Source organism: Mastomys coucha, unplaced genomic scaffold (genome assembly GCF_008632895.1).
Source record: "Mastomys coucha isolate ucsf_1 unplaced genomic scaffold, UCSF_Mcou_1 pScaffold15, whole genome shotgun sequence".
In the NCBI taxonomy this organism is placed as follows: Eukaryota; Metazoa; Chordata; class Mammalia; order Rodentia; family Muridae; genus Mastomys; species Mastomys coucha.
In genome coordinates this window covers 109,670,581-109,693,485 of record NW_022196897.1, presented here as the reverse complement: position 1 = coordinate 109,693,485, position 22,905 = coordinate 109,670,581, and the positions used below count along the sequence as shown (strand labels likewise).

At 37.3% G+C, this 22,905-nt stretch overlaps 1 pseudogene; it reads right to left on the bottom strand.

Annotated features, from left to right (window-relative positions):
- Nucleotides 1–53: 53 nt before the first annotated feature.
- Nucleotides 54–886, bottom strand: LOC116091782 (annotated as a pseudogene).
- Between the last annotated feature and the right edge of the window lie 22,019 nt (nt 887–22,905).

The window sequence follows — 22,905 nt, the reverse complement described above, 5'->3', positions numbered from 1 at the left end:
TGTAAGTATGAGCAGGTGGGCTTTGTCTCCCAGAATGGCGGTATCTCTCACGCCTCTTGTGCTTTTTTGGGGCCTCCAAGCAGCAGAGTGGGGTAAGCAGGAGGCTCCCATCCTGCCAGGCCTACTGCCCCTCAGAATAGGCCACAATCCTTCAGGTTGTTCTTGATGATGACGTCAGTGACGGCATCAAATGCAAACTGCATGTTTTGTGTGTCGGTGATGCACATGAAGTGCGTGTAGATCTCCTTGGTGTCTGCGCTTATTCAGGTCCTCAGACTTGCTCTGGATGTAGCTGGCGGCCTCGTCGTACTTGTTGGTCCCCATGTACTCAGGAAAATAGATGGTCAGGGGGCTCTGTGTGATCTCCTCGTCAAACGGGTCCTTCTTGTTGAGGAAGAGGATGAGGAGGTGTCTGTGAACCACTTGTTGTTGCAAATGCTGTCACAAACAGCTTCATGCTCTCATGCCTGCGGTTCACCTCCTCATCCTCAGCCAGCACCAAGTCATAGGCGCTCAAGGTGACACAGAAGATGATGGTCATGACACCCTCAAAGCAGTGGATCTACTTCTTCCGCTCAGATCGCTGACCACCCACATCAAACATCTTGAAGTGCTAAGTCCTTGAAGGTGAAGCGTTTTTCGATGATGTCTGTGGTCTTCACACGGGTCCGCAGCACATCCTGCTGCATAGGGATGTAGTCACTCTGTGCAATGTGTGAAACTAGTTTCTAATCACTTTGCACTTTAGATACCTCAGTGTCAGAAGGGCCAGCCATAGCCATCTGCTAATGTTAATTTTTCATAAAATACCTGTATGTCTGGCATAAGGCCTCATACTGAGTGCTTGTTTAATATGTCTCAATGCATTTCTGGCCTTGCCTGACATAATCGCACACCATGTTGTCTCTTCCAGTCATTCCCGTTGCAAAGATTTGTACATATTAAGTCCTTAAAATCTATTAATCATATAAGGGAGTGGAAGGATTGAGGCAACTTTGCTAAAAGTGTTGTGAAACTGACAGAGTGCTGTGGAATTCTGAAAGACGAGTGCTAATAGTAATAATTAATAAGAAATAATGGGCGATACCACCAAGTCTTTGATTCTGGCTGAGCCTCAGAGAACTGCACTGCAAGGAATGTTTGATGCTCTGCTTTTTCATCTAAAAAGTCGACTGAGAGATCCCCAGAACAGCAACATTTATTGATCAATGGAAGCTGTTTCATTCATTCTGCCTTCTCAGTAGAAATTCCCATCCATCCCTCAAGCACCTATTACTTTTACTATATGTTGACATATCTATGTACATTCAATTAGGGGTGGCTGCGTTTAACAGCAAAGATCAAGTCTGCCTCCTTCATCAGGAATGTGAAGACCAACTGGCTGCAACGAGTGCAATTGTGCAGTCACCATGATGAAGCTGCCCACTACATCTCTGGACCGCCTTGGACCTCTGATGTATATGGAACCACCATTACTGCTGTACACTCTGGAGACAGAAAGAAGGGACAAAAGGAAAAAAAAAGGCTTGTAAAAATGAATCTTTCTAGTTAAAACACACTTCCTTTCTAGTGGGATTTTCTCCAGACAAACAGTGATTGTTAATGTCATAGATTAATATTTTACCTTAAATAATTGTGTGATTATACTTTTATTAGCACAGAATCCCTCGTGTTTTTGTCTGACACTTCTTCCTTTTTATTTATTTTTAATTAGGCTACCGAGTATGAAGTTTCATTATAGCACTATCACACCTAATTTGTTTGTGTAGATTTTCCTTTCTTCTTTTGGCTCCATTCCCCTGTTGCCTCAATTGTCCCCTTCTGCCACCAGTAGCCTCATTCCTGCCTTCACATCTTGCGCATTCTAGCAGTTTCCCATTCTTTAGAACCTCATTCTCCCCTCTTACGGTCCCAGTTTTAGTTTCATGGGCTACACCCACAGTCGCTCACACAGTCAGTCATACACACACAGTCAGTCACACACACACACACACACACACACACACACACAGAGACACAATATTATGTGGCTAGAGACATATTGGTTTGTCTCTGTAACCTCGATGATACCTTTCTTTTCTTTCTTTTCTGTCCTCTCTCCCTCCTTCGTTCCCTTCTTCCCTCCTTTTTTCCTTCCCTCCCTCCCCTCCATCCTTTGCTCCCTTCCTCCCCTCCCCTCTTTTTCCTGGTACAATACTATGTACTGTGGCTTGGTAATATCATTCGAAATCAAACTCAGCAACACTACTTCTCTTTAGGATAACTTTGTCTTTCCATGATCTTTTGTGCTTCTATATGAATTCCAGTATGTTTTCCTGTTCATGTGAAGAGTGACATTAGAATTTTGATAGAGATAGCATTGAATCTATAGATTACAGTTGGCAATACAGTCATTTTCACATTAATTCTGCCAATCTACAGTATAAGACCTCTTTATTCACCTAATGTTTTCACTTAATATCTTTTAGTTTCTTAAGGTTTTCATTTTATAGTTTTTCCCCACTTCCTTGGTTAGAGGTGCTTTATTTTAGTAAGATATTATAAATGGATATTTCCATAATTTTATTTTCAGTAAGTTAATTATTGCTGTTTAGAAAACTACTAAATTTTATGTGTTCATTTTTACAATCTGCAACCTCACTAAAAATGTTTACCAAATGTAAAGGTGTTCTGGTGGAGTACAGGAAGTATTTTAAATATAGCATTCTGACTTCTTACTTTCCTATTTGTATCTATTTCACATCTTTCTCTTACCCTTATTGCTGTGCCTGAGACTTCATGCACTATTTTGGATAATAATAGAGTAGGCATGCTGAGTTTTTCCCAGATTTTAGAAAAAAATCTAATTTTTTTCCATTTAATATGGTGCTGCCTAGAGATTTGCCATATATAGTTTTTATTATTTTAAGGCATGCTCCATGTTTTACTAATGTTTCTGGAACTTTTCATGTTAGACAATGCTTTTTTTTTTTTTTGCCTCTATTGAGATGATCATATAGTTGCTAACTTTAAGACTATTTACATGTTGTACTGCATTTTTTTATTTGTATATATTGAACCAACATGTCATGTCTAAGGTGAAACTGATTTTATTGTAGTCTATTGCTCATTAATGTATTTTTAAAATGAAAATTGACCTAGAATATACAATATTAGGTTCCATATGGCATTTTCAAACAAATTGTTGTTGATTCTCCCTAATCCTTTTCTCCGAGATCTACCTAAGGTCCCTTCTATCCTGTGACCTCCTATCAGAGTTCAGGTTACTTGTGATGGATTAATAGCACCCTCTCCTCCTCCTCAGTTTTTCTGAGTTTCTCTTCTCATAGTTTCTTTACAAGTTTAATAGTCCATACTCACTCTTTCCCCATTTATATACAGTCAGCCATTATGATTTATGCTTTGCACACAAGAGAGAATGGACTACTTTTCTTTCTGAGTCTGAGTTATTTTCCTCAGTACACTTTCTGGGACCATCTATTTTCCTGTAGTTTCTATAGTTTTCATTTTACAGGTAATTTAATTTCCTTTGTGTATATATACTTCATATTCATTATCCATGTTCCCACATATAGGCTGAATCCTTTTCCTGACTTTGTGAGTAGATGTAGTTAAAATAATGGACACACAACTCTCTCTGTGATAGGTTATAGAGTCCTCTGAGTGTGTGCTCTGGGGTGGTCTAGTTATATTGTGGAGTAGTACAATTTTCAATGTTTGACCAACCATCTTGCTAACATCTGTAATGGTGATACTCGATTTCCCTCCTAACAACAGTGTCATCATTTGTATTCATTTGTTTTCTAGATGATCATTATTCTGACATAGGTGAGGTGGAATCTCTAAGAAATTTTAATTTGATTTTCTGAATGGTCATGTGCATTAAATGCCTTCTAAAGTATTTCCTAGACATCTGTGTTTCTTCTTTTGAGAACTGATTTTGCATATATATCATTGGGCATTTTGTTGACTGGCCATTGTAGGATTTTATATTTTGTTTTGATGTTTAATTTTTGCATGTCTATGTACTTCAGATATTAATCCATCTGAAGTGTTGCTAGCATGTATCTCTTCCCACTCTGCAGACCATCTGCATTGTGTAAGTCTATACAGCCCTAACTGTCAATCACTAGGCTCTTTTCTGTTTCATCAGAATCCTGTCTAAGAAGTGTTTCCCTGCAACTCTATTCATGCCTTGTTTCAGGTTTTAAATTAATTAAAGTTTTTATACACTCTAAATAAATATTTTTGCAAGGTAAAAGATATAGATTTAGCTTCATTTTTCAATATGTAGAATTAATGTGTTCCAAAATTCATTTTGTAAGTATTTTTTGGTCAGGAACTTTTGCATCTTTATTCATCAGGGAAAATATTCAATAGCTTGCTTTTTTTTTTTTTTTTGTTATGAGTTTGGGGAATGTTCTTCCCTTTTTTATAATTTATTTTGTTTATTTACATTTCAAATGTCGTTCCTCTTCCTGGTCCCTCCTCCACGAGCACCTCACCACATCTCCCCTCCTCTTTGACTCTGAGAGGACGCTCTCCTCCACCTACCTGACCCATCTAGCATCCCCCTTCTCCACAGGCATCAAGTCTACATGGGCCCAAGAACATCCCCTCCCATTGAGCCCAGACAAAACAATCCTCTGCTACATATGTAGCAAGGGCCACTGACCAGCCCATGTATGCACTTTGGTTGGTGGCTTAGTCCCTGGGAGCTCCAAGTGGTCTGGTTATTTGATACTGTTGTTCTTCCTATGGGGTTGCAATCCCCTTCGGTTTCTTCAGCCCTTCCTCTAACTTTTCCATAGAGGTTCCCGGGCTCAGTCTAATGGTTGGCTGTAAGTATCTGCATCTGTCTCAGTCAGGTGTTGATAGAGCCTTTCAGAGGACAGCCATGCCAAACTCCTGTCTGCAAGCAATTCTTGGCATCAGCAATAGTGTTGGGGTTTGGTGTCTACCCAGGGATGGATCCCAAGTTGGGGCAGTCTTTGAATGGTCATTCCTTGAGTCTCTGCTCTATTTTTTGTTCCTGCATTTCCTTTAGACAGGAAAAATTCTGGGTCAAAAATTTTTAGATGGGTGGGTAGACCCATTCTTCAACTGGGGGCCATGTCCTTATACTGGAGGTGATCTCTTCAGGTTCCATCTCCCTAATGTTGTTAATGCCATCCCCATTGGGTCCTAGGAGCTTCTCTCATCCCTGGTATTTGGGACTTTGTAGTGGTTTCCCCCATCCCCGACCCCACACTGCTGTATTTTTCTATTCGTTCTTCTGTCCCTCTGGATTTCTTTCCTGTCTTTCCCCATGCGTGATCCTGCCTCCTCCTTTCCTCCCTTCCCCTCTCCTACACAGGTCCCTCCCTCCCTCTGCATTTTGTGATTATTTTCTGCTCCCTTCTAAGTTTTATTGAAACACCCACATTTCAGCCTTCCTTCTTGCTAGGCTTCATGTGGTCTGTGAGTTGTATCTTGAAAATTCTGAACGTTTTGGCTAATATCCACTTATCACTAAGTACATAGAAAAGTATGTCCCTTTGTGTCTGGGTTACTTCAATCTGGATGATAGTTTCTAGTTCCTTCCATTTGCCTGCAAAATTTGTAATCTCCTCATTTTTATAGCTGATTAGTATTCCAGTGTGTTAATGTACCACATTTTTTGTATCCATTCTTCTGTTGAGGGATATTTGAGTTGTTTCCAGCTTCTGGCTATTATAAATAAGACTGCCATGAACATAGTGGAGCACAAGTCCTTGTGATATGGTGTAGCATATCATAAGGGTATATGCCTAGGAGTGGTATAGCTGGGTCTTCAGGTACAAGTATTTCCAATTTTCTGAGGAACTGCCAGATTAATTTTCAAAGTGTTTGTACCAGTTTGCAATCCCATCAGGAATGGAGGAATGTTCATCTTTCTCCACATCCTTACTAGCATCTTCTGTCTGTCACCTGAGTTTTTTATTTTAGCCATTCTGATTGGTATAAGGTAAAATCTCAGGGTTATTTTGATTTGCATTTCCCTGATGACTAAGTATATTGAACATTTCTTTAGGTGCTTCTCAGCCATTCAAGATTCCTCAATTGAGAATTCTCTGTAGTTGGCTCTGTGGAACACTATGAGAATTATTGGTGTTGGGTCCTCTTTAGAAGTTTGTCAGAATTCAGCAGTGAATCCTTTTAGTCCAGGCTTTTATCGGTAAGTAGATTTTAGTTTTTGTGGATCTGTCTAACTTTTAGTGTGTCAAGTCACATGGGTTAGAAAGTTTTCAGTTCATTCTAGGTTTTATTCTATTTTGAATATTAATTTCAAGGAGATGTACATTTCATTTGTAAATCATTATTTTATTAATTTGTACGTTTTTCTTCTTTTTTGTTAGCTTGTTAATCTCTTTAATATTTTCAAGATCTAACTCTGATTCTGTGAACTTGTTTTAGTGTTTCATTATTATTTCTTATCACATTGCTAAAAGGTGGTTTCTTCTTCTTCTTCTTCTTCTTCTTCTTCTTCTTCTTCTTCTTCTTCTTCTTCCTCCTCCTTCTCTTACTTCTCATACTCCTCTTCCTCCTCCTCCTCTTTCTTCTTTATTTGGCTGGAGTGTTAAATATATTATTGAGTTATCAATTTTGACAAGTTTAAAGAATATGAGTAGTTACATCCTTTAGCTATTCTTGGATTATAGCCTTGACATATCCCATAGGTTCTAGTAGTGTTTGCTACATTTTTAAAAATTTATTTGTAAGAATTTAAAACTTTCCATTGCAGGCATGATATTTTTGTACATTGTGTAAAGGGTATTCTTGTTATTCTATTCAAATGCTGATTTGTCTGCTTTCATGTCTCGTTTTGATTTGGCCACAGTATTGTAATGTTTATATCAAGAATCTCCTGTCTCAAGTTTGTGTAAACAGTTCTCAACATTTATTCTTTGCCTTGTCAATAAATGTTGATCAGCCAATGACTAAGCAGAAGACAGAGTAGGACAGAGACTTCTACCAGCAAAGGGAATTGGGCCATGAGGAAGAGATGGTCTGAGAAGATGCCATAAGAAAAAAATGTCTGAAGCTGAAAGAGCTAGAGCAATGTTAAACTGCAATTATCATGGGACTGGGGCTGGAACATAGCCAGCTTAGCACAGGGGATCAGCATAGATCATCTGACAGCCCAGGTATTAAGGTGTAGCTTGAAATAAATCTTGTTTGTTTGTTTGCTTTCTGTGTGATTCTTGGGGACTAGCAAATGTGAAGAAATGTAGCTGCCATACTAGTTCACTGATTATATTTGTATTAAAAATAATTCATTTTCCTCCTGATTTCTTTAATGAAATCCAAAGTTTAGTATCTGAGTATTTGTATTATTTTTGATGATTCTCTTGCTGTGATTTGTAAATTACTTACTTCTGTGTTCTGATATAAAAAGTTCTTTCTTTTTTGGTATTTGTTAAGGATTGATTTGTGTTCTACAACTTGATCAACTTAGAGAGTTGTTCTAGTCTATGTACCACTGAGGATAATGTGCATTTTGTATTTGATTGACAATTCTAGATATTAAGTCTAGATTCATCTGTAGTATGAGGACTGAAGAGTTAGCTAAATCTAAGATTAGAGTACTGAAGTCTCACATCATTCCTCTCTCAGCACCTACGTGACTAAAGCCTTTTAATTTTATGAAATTGTGAGTCTTAAAATTCAGTATAGAAATATCTATAGTTGTCATATTTTCTTAAAGAATTATCTCATGTGTTAATATATAAAGATTCTCTTTATTTTTTTTACTTATTTTGGTTGAAGTCTTACTTCATCAGTTATAAGAAACACTGTACCATCTATTTGTGATGTAGCTTTTCTTGATAGATTCTTAGATTGAGTTTTAGTTTTGTGAAGTCTTTCCTAGATAACTGAGTTTCTTGGGGAATAACAAATAGTTGGATATATATTATAGTCCAGTGGCTGTCTGAAACTGGAATATGAACCCATGACTCCTTCAGTCTTGCATCCATCATGCTTATGAAACCAGTACTAAATGGATGGCATTGACTAGTTGGTGAGCCAGCTTGGAATGACTCTGGCTCTCTTGGACCACAGATCCAGCAGCTTCTATATTACAAACCTGGTGAAAAGCTTCCCAGGATGGTCTTTCTAAAAGCAAGAAACCATGTAGCCTCTCTCCTTTCATAAAGTGAAGGCTTAACTAAGACTGGTCCTGCCCTATGGGCACCCTTCCTATCCCTCCAGTTCAGGACAAAAGACTGCTTCTTCAGTAGTACTAATCTTCTTTTTCTTTCTTTCTTTTTTTTTTTTAAAAATTACATCATCTTTTTCAACATGTAACTTGCCTCCCAGTGTTCTTTTCCTCTCCAATTTGCATGCTTGTATTTCCACCCGTACTTCTTGCTGGTATTTTTCATCCTATACCTACATAAGCATAATAAGCTACAGTAATAAATATCCCTTAGAGCTAATGGTATTCAGTCTTATAATTTCTCTCACCAATGAAATTTGTTCATTACCTTTTAATTCAACCTCATGCACATTCTTGTACAAAGACAGAATGTAGTCAGATTCTTTGCCAAAATATCACGACTGGCTTGTTTCTGACAGACTTTGATTCCCTGCTGAAGTCTTACAAGCCAAGTCTCCACCGTCCACAATTCTCTCAGCATTCTCTACTTTCAAGCTCCTACTACTATGGATTATTAATTCTACTTCCAACATTTCATGACTATTCCAGCCCAAAGTTCCAAATTCTACCATAAAATAATCCAAAGCACAAAGACCATATTGTTGACTGTCTCATAACTCCCTATTCTCTGTACCAACTTCTTGCATTGGTTACTTTTCTGTTGCTATGATGAAATACCCTGGAAAAGTCCATTTTGCATATCAATTATTAAACTGTGATAGTTTAACTTGTAGATCACTGAAAAACTATCGTGACTGTCCACTACTTCTCCATACCTACAAAATTTTCAAACAGTGCCACAAACTGGTGGCCTACTACATGAGCCAGTGGGGGACACTTCTCATTCCAACTACTACACTACCCAAGATAATTAACTCTATTCAGTGGGGCAGCTCTAGCAGAGGTGAATAAGGTTCATTGTGGAAGTTTGCTGGAGCATCAGAAAACACTGGGCTTGAGTCTGGGTGACAGTGAGAGGAACTAGGTCTGATGATTCCGAGCATCAATTCTTCCACAAGTATGTTCACTCAGGTACTTATACGTGTGATATATTCTATTGTTTTATAAGGACATGCAAATCAAAACACTTTCCAAATTCTATTCATGGCATTTTACTTACGGAATTTGCAAGAATAAATTAGGCAGCATCTTTCTTCAGGACACAGTCTTGGCTACATACACTTAAGATTGTGTTAACCGGAAGAGGCAAGAGAGATTAAATGGATAAATGTCACAGTGTTATTTGGATGCTATGCTTTCCATTTTCATCTTCTAAATGCTATTTATTACCTACTGGAAAATTAAGTACATCCTACCTGAGAATTTTCTTCTTCCTTCCTTCCTTCCTTCCTTCCTTCCTTCCTTCCTTCCTTCTTTCCTTCCCTCTCCCTCCCTCCCTCCCTTTCTCTTTCTCATATATATTGTCTCCCCTTTTATTCAATCCTGTCTACTAATGTCTGTGCACACATTATTTTGTCTGTATGCCTTCCAAATCTCATTGTTTGATCCCCCAAATCACTGACTTTGTGGTTTTTTACATTTATATAAATGCTTTCAGAGTCTTTGATGCCTAGTGATTTAAACTAACTTAGTCTCTAATATGACTTGATTTGACTTCATTATTTTTCTTTTTCTTTTCTTTTCTTTTTTTTTTTTTTTTCGAGACAGAGTTTCTCTGTGTAACTGTGGCTGTCCTGGAACTCACTCTGTAGACCAGGCTGGCCTCGAACTCAGAAATCCGCCTGCCTCTGCCTCCCAAGTGCTGGGACTAAAGGCATGCGCCACCACCGCCCGGCATATTTCATTATTTTTCTATATTTAGAAGTTAAAAAGTTAGTATTGAACAATAACACAATATAAGCTATGAGCATAAAAGCTCTATAATGGGTATGTGGGAGTCCATGACATCATTATGTATGACATGGTGAATTTTGTATTGAATCTGTTTTTCAATCTAAAGTTTTCTCTAAAGTTATTAGTGGCTCTTGGTGTCTCAGTCACCTCTGTCTGCTTCAGGGATCTTCCTTCACCTAACTACTGCTTTCTGTCACAAATTTCTGCATGTAACTTGCAGCCTTTCTAACAAATTATACACCCATAGAAACACAAAGGTACTTGAATAATGTGATATATACAGTGTTCTAATATAACTATCATTTATCTCCATTCCTTATATCTTTTCATGGTCTTTGAATGTTTTCTTATGCAACACAAACATTTTTTAAAACTATATTCAACAGCACATCTTTCTTTGGGCTGATTAGATCACAGACCCCAGTTTCAGAGCTGGGTTGTCATGAGACAATGCCTTTATATGGGAGAATAACAACATAGAAGTAGTTTGCAACTCTATACTGCCTTTTTAAATCTTTTATGAACACAAGGGAAATAATATTTAATTCATTTAAGAGATGGTGCTCTGCATGTTACCATATTTGGCTGACCTTAATCTGATATGATCAACTAACCACAAAATTTTCTTTTCTCTAGACAAATGAAATTCTAAGACTAAGAGAACTTTTATCAGATTTTGAGAAATTATTGTCTCCCTTCTCATTTCCATTCTCATATCCATTGCTCAGTTCAGTCACAGATTTCTCTCCTCATCTAGACTTGTTATTTTCCAAACAAACACACAAAATCCTGTTTAGAGTCCAAGTTTTACCGATCCATCACTAATTTAAGAGACTATGTTGGTAGTTTGGTTTAGTTATGAATTTCTACTAACAATTCATCACATGCACAATTGGAAGTAAGGAATGTGTCCCTGTCTAACGTTCTGTGTGCTTGCTGAGGTGGTATGGATTGCTTTTCTCTTCCTTTCAGGGTTCCTATGTAGCTGCAAGATGTGATAGCGGGAGAGTCCAGGGTGAGCTCTCCCTCTCTGTAGCCTCCTTCCATCTAGCCTTTTATGACTCTCTCATTTAGCTCAAGCGTCTTTATAGCATGTTGGTTAGCTTCCAGGACAAGGTGTGTTTAGGAAACAAGGCCGAATTTACAAACATCCATTAACTCTTTTATTGAACTATGTTTGCTGATGTGTAGTTGATCACCAACTTAGTGAATGCAAGTCACATGGGTAGTGTGGTGTAAACAAAACACAATAAGCTATGTGATAAAACTACAGAGACTGGGTAATAGATATGTGGGGCTTTGTATTTCTTTCTTTTTGACGTGGTGAATATAGGAAGAAAATGCATATGGGTGTGACTACCCAAGAGGATCTGCTTATGTGCTCTGCTTCATAGATAAATCCTAGTTTTCATTTTTTTAGATTTGTGTGTCTGTTTTGAAGTATCTCTAGTCAAGTAGTGAGAAAAGGCTCAAAATTCAGGGAGAGGGAAGAGGTCCTGAAATGGGGGATGAAGAGAGTAGAACACTTGTGAGTGAAAGTTGCGAGGAGTACAGGGGTCTAAAGGTTTAAGCAGGAATGGAGACAGGAGGATGAGTGAGGAAAGAAGGTAAACTATGGCATAATCTGAACTAAAGATTATGAAAATGATATGTAAACCACTACAATATGTAAACTAATTGAGATCTGTAATTTTAAGGTATTTATTTGACTGGATGTAACATGCATGGATGGGCAATGCTTCTCACAGAAGCCATGGGTTGTTAAATGCATCTCTCAGTGCCAAACATGAAATACCTTGCTATGACTTATTGATTTGTGAGAGATCTATGGTATAATACAGGCCATTACATTTGCTTACCTATCACAACTAGATGGTAAGACTCTGTTCCTGATGATACCACACATATAGGTTGTAGAGCAGTGTGAAATACAGTTGAAACAGTTCTGAAAACTTTCTCCCTTTATAATAGCTTTCCTGGTACCCTAAGGTACTATGTAGACCACTGGAAGGATAAAACTCAGAAGGGGCATTATTCAGTGAGAAACCATGAATGTTGCCATTCTAAACTTTCAGGTAAATTGTGCCCTTCAGTGTAATAGTGGCATGATTTCTATAGGTCAATCAACCACTCTCTAACTTGATATGAGACTTGCACCACAGGAAGGAACTCAGAAATGGTACAGCAAACCTGGAAACAGTCCATGGCTATGGAGGTCATAAGCTTGATGCAGAAACCTACTACTGTTATTTTTTTAAAAGCACATTTTGTCCATCTTCCTTCATATATTTATCATACTATATCATACTGATAGTTTAGCATTGCCTTCAACTTTGGAGAGGGAAATTTTTCTTACAGTGGGCATCAATAAATACAAAGACTCATAATTGGCCATGATGTTTAAATAGTTGTCTATTGACCGCTCAGTCCTAAATGAAACGTATATGCCAACTATTCACTCCTCAAGGCTGAAATGGCAATTGTACTCATGAACTCATGGTATAACTGTGATTACTTGCACAAGACTGAGAAAGATCAAGTAGTCAAGATTCTAGATGGATAGGAGAAGGAATCATGAGGCACCATCCCCAGATTAAGAAGTATTAACAATTACTGGATATTTGTGTATGGAGAAGTCACTTTTCTTTGGCTTTGTGGTCACTGGAAGATTATCTGTGCCTCTTTGGGTGGCCCCAAACCAATTTCCAGTTGATTTTAAGCTCACTTATTGAAAAAAAATTATAATATACTTCTGGTATGGATTTAATATTCATGTTTCTTTCAATTTCATGGGTTGAAGTTATAATCCCAATGTAATGATATTTGTAAATAGAATGTTTGAAATATAAACAAGTTTAGATGAGTTCATGAGATGATAGAATTTTTTAAGAGTAGGCACAATCAAGGGGAATAATCATGCCCCTATATGCATACATTAAGAGAGGCTAAGAATACACAGCAAAATAGTGGGGATATTGACAGGTAGAATCAGAGGTGTATAAAATTCATATTAGTTATAATATTTATTGTCCTAGACTTCATGGCATGAGAATTAGGACAATAATATCATTTAGCTTGTATATCAAGAAAAGTATAGTTTTAAATCTAAATGTATAGATGACTAAATCAAGACACAGATACGACTGTTATTTACGTAACTTCCTTAACAGATTTGCTAAGTAGTAGAGACAGGAGTTAAATCTAGGGTAACCTATGGCAGAAATGAAATAGAAGATGCTGCTGAGTTTGGAACCTGGCTATTCTTGTACAAATTTAACTTTTGTCTCGACAACTAGAAAAAATTTAAGGTTATATTCTGTGTAGAACTGCTGGGTAACTTTACATTTATTTTGAAATGAACAATTCTAATTTTAAGTGTGTAAATCCTAAATGTGAAAAATGTTTCATTTTTGTGTATCTGCCACAGTTCTAGAGATAGAGGGTCCTTCTGCCATGAAGTTCCATGCTCTGAGTAAATGCTGAGTCTACAGGAGCTGGGCTGGGAGTGAGCAGCCTGTGTAGAGAAGCAGGGGTCAGATGTGCCAGGCAGGCATTGCTGTGCCTGAAACCTGAGAAGCACTCTTCCTGGGCAGATGAACTGACACACTCCGGTTGCTAGTTGAGTCTTCAGAAATTCATCAGCTTCCTGTAGTACCATGGGAGAACACCCTTGGCATCTAAATAATGTCCATTATCATTCATATCATTATGCCAAGAATGCAATAGACTCAAACCAATTGTTGTAGGTAGTAAATGGAGCCCCAAATGCTCTGTAATATAATTTATTTTGCAGAAATATCACAAAATGCTTCACAGGTAATTATGTTTGATGTAGGAAAATACAAACTCTGGATATGAAAATGTATTATGCCGGTTGCATTTAGAGAAGAGATCGGCAGGATTCAGGCAGTTTGCAAAGATTCGAGAAAGAGAAATTTCAAAACAAAGACCTAACTACTTTTGAAAATGAGGTTTAAAAAAACTAAAGGGCTTGAAGTAGAAGGTTTTTCTTGTAGAAAATTAGGTTCCTATTATCTTTTGCTCCAAAATTCACTAACAGACATAATTAAATTAAATATATTATTACATTAGCATATCCAGTGCTTTCCTAACTCCTTCCCTGTGTATCGTTTTCAATTGTCTATGTAAAGTGCCATACCATAACTTATCTGCCCTCCCCTCCTCTGCTGTCTCTATTCATTACAGTCCTCTTTGTTTTCTCTGTGACAGCAACGGGGAGATTTGTTACCCTTTAGCCTGGACCACTTCTGGTTTAACATCTTGCTGTTTGTAAAATCTGGAACATCTTCCCTTGGGAACCAGGAAGCACTAACTCACTCTCTTACCTCTCTCACAGCCTTAGTTAAATGCCTTTTCCCTGAGGCCCTATGTAGAAGTTCACAATGCCACCACTCCCAGTATCCCAAGCTCCTTCCACTATTTTTATAGTAAATATCACATTCTTATCTACGACATTAACTACTGTCATTTTTTATTTTTTATCTTTAGTTATGTGCTTCTCTAAGCAAAACTCTTACAAGAACCTGTAATCTGTTTTGTGAATGCTCACTCTTATGCATTGCCTAGCACACATGAGAGTTTCTATAGACTGTAATTCATACTCCTGTGAACCCCAGATTTTCAGTTTTGAATTGTATGTGGTTAGAAGACTGCATAGTGCCTAAAAACACAAGTGTAAATTAGGAGAAAGAGAATAAAAAGCCAGTGAGAGAGAAGAAAGGAAGAGAGAGACAGCCAGACACACACACACACACACACACACACACACACACACACACACACACACACAGAGAGAGAGAGAGAGAGAGAGAGAGAGAGAGAGAGAGAGAGAGAGAGGAGAGAATGCTATCACAAGTCTGATTAGGTAAATGTGCTTACGACTTGTGATTTCTATAAAGTTAAACTATAAATAAAGAAAATTGTTTTGTCAAGTGCCTGGGGAATGTTTATAAAATTTAATTAGGTCCAAAACCATGCCAATGATGTTGACTTTTAAAAACTGGACATTAGGTTACATCCTTTTCTCAAGAACAAACAAAACTAAAATTTAATTAAGATTCAATTTAAAAACAATTTAGTTAAAGAGGGAATAAGAATGCAATTAAAATATCTTTAGGACATAATTAAACCAAGAAAGCATGTATCAAGATTTCTGGAAATTTTTCAAATATATTTCAAAGGTACATTTATATCTTTAGGGGGCTATCATTTAGAAAATAAAAAGAAATGGTGAATGAAATAACATTTTATTTAAGATGTTAGAATACTTTAAAAGTGGTAGCTCCAAGGAAGAAAGGGGAGGGAAATCATGAGTTAGGGGGGAAAAGCAAATGGATTGAAATTCAGAAAGATGTATAAGACTAGCTATCTCTGGAAAATATAGTTATTTAAAATCAGTGTATAAAAAGCAAAGCATCGAAAGATGTACAGAAGAGATTTTAATTTTGCATAAAAATTTTATACATAGTTGAGTATGATATATAGGAGAAATCTAATCTAATTAAGTTACAAAAACCTCAAATATTGTCACTATGTGGCTCCAAAAACATCTTGGTTAAGAAAGTTTTATAGACAAGTTTTTCTAAGTTTATGAAAAGCCATGGTCACCATATTATTTGAAATAGCCAGGAATTTAACAAATAGCCCTACACCAATAGAACTGTCTTAGGCAGACAAGGTGACCCAGTATTCAAAGGTATTTGCTGCTCAGGCCCTAGGCCTGAGTTCCAACCCTAGGGTCCACACACAACTTACTTTCTGTAAGTTGCCCTTTAACTTCTTCATAAGTGCCATGGCATATGTGTGATTATACCACACATACACACACACACACACACACACACATACACACACACACAAGGTATGTAATGAAATTTCAACAAGAACAATCCCAGTGATCAAAAAAGTACATACTCCATAACACACAGAAACAACATTCAATGTACTTAATGAACATTCTCTTTAATTACATAGAACAATGGTCAATAAAGAAAGGACAATACAATATTTTAAATGTGTAGTATCAAGAGCTTTTCACTAAAATATATTAAGAGACTAAATGGCTGCTAGCTATGTAAACAAGTTTCAAGCTATATCAAAGTATATATGTATAAATTGTATATACATATCATTATATATAACATATTATGTATGTATACATATACACACATATACTATATATAACACATATATAACATATGTATGTATATATATATATAATTATATATAATGTTAGAGGAATTCACAGATAAATTTTGATAATAGAAAATAATGATTCTACAGGTTTCAGATAAAACAGATAACTATCACTTTAGACATTTGTGATATATGATGAAGTTTAGGTGAAACAGAATTACAAGGCATTTTTGATGTATCACAGTGATCTTGCAAATGATGCAGAACTCCATTTATATAAGTGAAATGGAACAACAATGAAACAGATGGTAATGCATTAAAATCTTCACATATGTAAGGGAATTCTCACAGTGCATATAAAGCAGGCTCTGGTGATTTCAAATGCTTACTTATATATCAAATCAGAAGAAAGGGGGCCTCAGCATCAAGCTGTGTATGCGGGGTCTTTTTAGGAAAATACTAAACATCTAAAAAGTCCATGTGGGAAAATAATTTGTACCTGATTTGATGAAGTTCAATACTCATAATTTGCAGATAAATGTTATAAATCATTAAGAAAGCAGTAATGACTCTGAAAGTCCCCAAAGAACATTTGCAAATATGTAAGGTGATTAGAAATATGAAATAAGAATTCAGGTAACAAAGCCATTAGTCAGTGTGATGGCTAATCATCCTTGTCAACTTGACACACCTGGGAAGAAGGAGCCTCAACTGAGGAACTGTCTCCTCCAGACTGGACTGGAGGTGAGTCTTTGTGGGGATTTTCTGAAATGCTCACTGATGTGAGTGGGCTCAACCCAGTGTGGGAAGTGACATTTTTAGGTGAGTGGCTGTGGCTTGTGTAAGAAAGATGTCTGATGCAGCCATGAGGACCAAGGAAGTATGTTTTAAATATTGCTCCCTAGTTTATGCTTCAGCTCCTGCTAAAGCTTCTCCATTGACTTCCCTAAGTTATGGATTACAGACTTGAGTTGTAAGATGAAAATTGCTTTGGTCATGGTGTTCTCATGCTGGAGAAAATCCAACTATCGCAATCACTATTAAAGTACATAGAGTCTTTAAAAATTAGTTTCCAGAGCAGTAAAGACACATGATAATATGTGTAATTTACATTATACACAAAAGCAAAAATGTCATGAAAATAAGGTATATCAGGTTATACCATTTTATATAAATGTTGAACAACTATGAAAATACAGAACAAGTATTATATAGCCAGGTATAATGATATATGTCTATCACACCAGCATTTGGGAGGGTGAGGCAGGAGAATCAAGAATCACATGTCAGAATGGGCTATATAATGAGACCCTGTATAAAGTTAAAAAAAAAATGAAGGATTCACTGAAAGCCAATAACACAATGGTGTACAATACAATTCCTCTTTTGAGTATGAGAATATACCCAATTTTATTCTTGTCTTTATAATTGAGCAAATTTAATTTTGTAAATATATAATTATGAATTGGTATTTATAAGAAGCGTAAAGAAGTGCATCACGATTTCTAGATTTATAAATATGGTAGTCAATTTCTTGCCCAACTAGCAAGACATGAGTGAAAGGAATATTTGTTCACACTCATACTATTATAGGGTTATGAGAACATGCTAGCTCTCTCCCTGGTTTCTGGGCTAGAAGCAAGTCAACAAAGCTTGGTAGAGAACAGCTTCTTGGCTCATTATAGCCAGGAAACAAAGAGAGGAACACAGAAAGGCCCAAGGTAAAATATTGTCCCTAATCAGGTCTCCTGCTGACGAATTGGTTCAGCAATGCAAAGTCTCCTGAAGTTTCCAGAACTTCCAAAAAATGGTGCCAGCATCTGCGGGTCCAGGACCACAGGATCCTGAGGGGGACATTTCATATTCAAACCACAGCAATAAATATTAGCATGCTAGAACATGCCATTTGGAGTTTAAACAATGATTTCTTCTGATCTTTTTGATAAGCAATTCCCCCAATTTCCTACTTGTGTGTACTGTACTTAGCACAGGTTGCTTTCAGAGTCAGGAAGGAAAATTCAGACTTTAAACATCAATAAGAATTGTTAACTACATTTTAATATGGTTTATAAATTTGGGAGTGGCATTTTGTGTAGTTTGAGGCATGTTTATTTCCAGTAATTTTTTTTCTCATTGATAACACTAACAAAAATGTTCTTTTCTTTTTAGAGTTTATGTGCATGTGCTTGAGCACAAGAATATGCAGCATATGCCTGCAGTCAGTACCCACGGAGGTCAGAAGAGGGCATGGGAGCCTCTGAAACTGGAGTTACAGGCAACTGTGAGCCATCATATGGATGCTGGGAACCCAAACACTCTGCAAGAGCAGTCCACGCTCTTAAATGCTGAGCCATCTCTCTAGCCTGAGATCTCCTTTCTTAGAATTATGCAGGCATGGATGGCATTTAAGAGGGATGATTTAATAGATATCACTTACCTGTATAATAAAACAGCAATTAAATGATTATGCCATGATTAAATTTAATGTTCAAATAAAATAAAACAATCTATTTAGGCATGTATTTTAATTTCCTAATCTAATAAGGTAATTGCATTTTGACAGTCCTTTCAGTTAGGTAAATGTGAAAATTCATCCTAGCCTGTTGGGTTTGATGTGATGTCCACTCTCTTTCCAGTGCAGTGGAGCCCTGGGTGAATTCCAGGGAAGGCAGAAGAGCAGGAAGCTCTGCAGTCAGCATTTATATGACTCTGGTGCAGTAAAGATAATGAGAGCTGTAATGGAATGTGTATGTCAGGAGAATGGATCATTAAGATGTTATTACCTTTATTTGTGGGTTTTGTGTCTCCACTCTGGTAGATTTTGCTGTGTGTTTCACTGGGCTGATGCCAGGAACTGTAGTTTCAATGAAATTCCAAGGCTCAGATTATTGTGAAAGCAGTTAAAAGTAATAGTGCTAGAAATATATTTTTGCATGGGCCCCATGATCCATGTTTGTGGAGAGGTGTTGGTTACTCAAACCCTCACATGCATCCACCTCTCTCTCTCTCTCTCTCTCTCTCTCTCTCTCTTTCTCTCTGTGTGCACATGTATGCATGCATATTCATGTGTATGAATGTGGGTGCACATATACCATAATGCATTGTGGTCAAGAAACTTCCTTGGATGTCAGTCCTTGCCTTCCATCTTTCTAGAGATGGGATATCTCTAGGTAGCCGGCCATCCAGTTTCTTAGATTCTTTGGTCTGCCACTATTTAGCTGTACCCTGTACACTAGAATTACATACACTGGCTACTGTATCCAGCTTTCCATGAATTCCTCAAATTCAAACTCAGGTCCTGTATGCTTACATAGCAAACTCTTTACCCACTGAGACATTCTTCACAGCCTATTGGTTAACTTTTAAATTATCAGATTGTTTTGGAATGCTTGTTTGATTTGATTGCTAATCTTATGTACATCACATATATTTCTTCCAGTCAATGGCCTTTCAGGTTTCCCAACCATGCATTTAAAGGAAAGAAGAAGTTGCATCTTTCTCCAGTCAGTGCATTTTCTACCTCCTAAGCATCATATTAGCTACTTTTGAATGCTTTGTGGTCCAGCTCTTAAATTTATCTGTTTCCTTTGATATAATCTGTAATGGATATTAAGGTGAATTTATTGATCTTAAAATCAATATCCAGGTGCTTCAGCATATTTGCTAAAGAGGAGATTTTTGCCTTCATCAATCAGTTTGGTAACTTCGTTACAAATACTTTTACCACATGTATTAGCCCCATTTAGGGAACTAACCACCCTGTCTCCCCAAACCATGGGATTGAATTCTTATCATTGCAGTAGCATCATAACTATTAATTTTTCTACAGTAATCTAACATCAGATAGTGTGTCTGTTCTAAAACTTTCAAGTATAATTTTCATCAATTTTGATTTAAATCTTCCTGCTGAATCCTTTGTTGTTTTCATTGACCACAATAATTTTGAAAGGGATGCATTTTCCAGTCCTGGGGAGTGGACCCTGCAGTGTATTCAAGGTCCTTCAATGGTGTTCTTCTTTTTAAGCATAATGATCTTAAATGTGTTTTGTTAAGTTTTTCTTAAATGTTAAACCATTGGTATGAGCATAAACCACTCTCCATTAATTTTATTTTGAAAAACACATGTTACAAAGGTATAGAAATCTAAAGGTATACTATATTTGACAGTGTTCATGTCTTGTCCTGCAAACCTGGAGAATTCATTAATTTTTGTTTTTGTTTTCATTTTCTTTTTTATTAATTGAAAATAGACTTTTCATGATTTTTTTTCATGCAATATAGTCAGATTATGGTTTCCTCTCCCCAGACTCCTCCCTGTTCCTCTTCATCTCCTCTCCATCTGGATCTATACTTTTTCTATTTCTCTCTAGAAAATAAGAGGGCATTTAAGGAATAATAATAAAATAAGGTAAACCAAAACCAAACAAGCTGGAATGAGAACAATCAGAAGGAAAAGAGTGAAAGAAAAACTATGAGAAACACATATAGACCCAGAGATAGATGTTTTCAGCACATAGATGTTTCATAAAAACATGGAACCTGAAACCATAATATATGCACAAAGGACCTAGGAGGTTAAAGCAACATTATGTGATGAAGAACTTTCTCCAAGGTACTCTTGCTGAAGAAACAAACCACTCTTTTTTGGTTTGTTTATTTGTTTGTCCACCATTTTTTTAAATTGGATATTTTATTTATTTACATTTCAAAGGTTATCCCCTTTCCTAATGACCTCTTAAGGAACACCCCCTATCCAACCCCCTTCATCCTGCTTCTATGAGGGTGTGCCCCCACCAACACATCCACTCTGGCCTCCCTGCCCTCGAATTCCCCTACACTGGGGCATCAAACCTTCACAGGACCAAGGTCCTCTTCTCCCATTGATGCCCAACAAGGCCATTCTCTGCTACATATACAGCTGGAGCCATGGGTCACTCCATGTGTACTCCCTGGTTGGTGGTGTACACCCTGGAGCTCTGATTGGTTGATATTGTTGTTCTTCCTATGGGGTGCAAATCCTTTCAGCTTCTTCAGTCCTTTCTTTAACTCCTCCATTGGAGACCTCATGATCAGTTCATTGGTTGGCTGTGAGCATCTGCCTCTGTATATGTTAGGCTCTGGCAAAGCCTCTCAGGAGACAGGCTCCTCTATATCAGGCTCCTGTCAGCATGCACTTCTTGGCATCCACAAGAGTGTCTGCATTAGATGACTGCATAGGATAAATCCCCAGGTGGGGCATTTTATGGGCTCTGGATAGCCTCTCCTTCAGTATCTATTCCATACTTTGCCTCCATATTTGCTCCCATGAGTATTTTGTTCCCTCTTCTAAGAAAGAATGAAGCACCCACGCTTTGGTCATCTTTCTTCTTGAACTTCATGTGGTTTGTGAATTTAATTATGGGTATTCTGAGCTTCTGGGCTAATATCCACTTATCAGTGAGTGTATACCATGTGTGTTCTTTTGTGATTGGTTTACCTCACTCAGGATGATATTTTCTAGCTCCATCCATTTGACTAAGAATTTCATAAAGTCATTGTTTTTAATAACTCAGTAGTACTCCATTGTATAAATGTACTACATTTTCTTATCCATTCCTCTGTTGAAGGAAATCTCTGTTCTTTCCACCTTCTGGCTTTTATAATTATGGCTGCTATGAACATAGTGGAGTATGTGTCCTTGCTATATGTTGGAGAATCTTTTGGATATATAACCAGGAGAGGTATAGCTGTGTCCTCAGGTAATAAATAATATATCCAATTTTCTGAGGGACTGCTAGACTGATTTCCAGAGTGGTTTTAACAGCTTACAATCCCACCAACAATGGAGGCGTGTTCCTCTTTCTCCACATCCTCGACATTGTCTGCTGTCACCTGAATGTTTGATCTTAGCTGTTTTGACTGGTGTGAAGTGGAATCTCAGGGTTGTTTTAACTGCATAGTATTTGTACAGAGACAGGCAGGAAGATCAATGGAATATAATTGAAGACCCAGAAATGAACCCACATACCTATGGTCATTTGATCTTTGACAAAGGAGCTAAAAGCATCCAGTGGGAAAAGGACAGCATTTTCAACAGATGGTGCTGGTTTAACTGGTGGTTAGCATATAGAAGAATGCAAATTGATCCATTCTTATATCCCTGTACAAAACTCAAGTCCAAGAGTATGAAGGTCCTCCACATAAAACCAGATACAATGAAACTAATAGAAAAGAAAGTGGGGAAGAGCCTCGAGCACATTGGCACAGGGGAAAATTTCCTGAACAGAACACCAATTGCTTATGCTCTAAGATCAAGAACTGACAAATGGGACCTCATAAAATTGCAAAACTTCTGTAACGCAAAGGACACTGTCAATAGGACAAAATTGCAACCAACAGATTTGGAAAAGATCTTTAACAATCCTACATCAGATAGAGGACTAATATCCAATATATATAAATAACTCAAGAAATTAGACTCCAGACAATCAAATAACCCTTCTGCTTCACCTGGGAATCCTTCCCATATTCTATCATCAAACCCAGACACTATTGTGGATGCCAGCAAGTGCTGGCTGACAGGAGCCTGATATAGCTGTCTCCTGAGAGAGTCTGACAGTACCTGACTAATACAGAAATAGAGGATCACAACTATTGGACTGAGCACAGGGTCCCCAATGAAGGAGCTAGAGAAAGGACCCAAGGAGCTGAAGGGTTTGCAGCCCCTTAGGACGAAC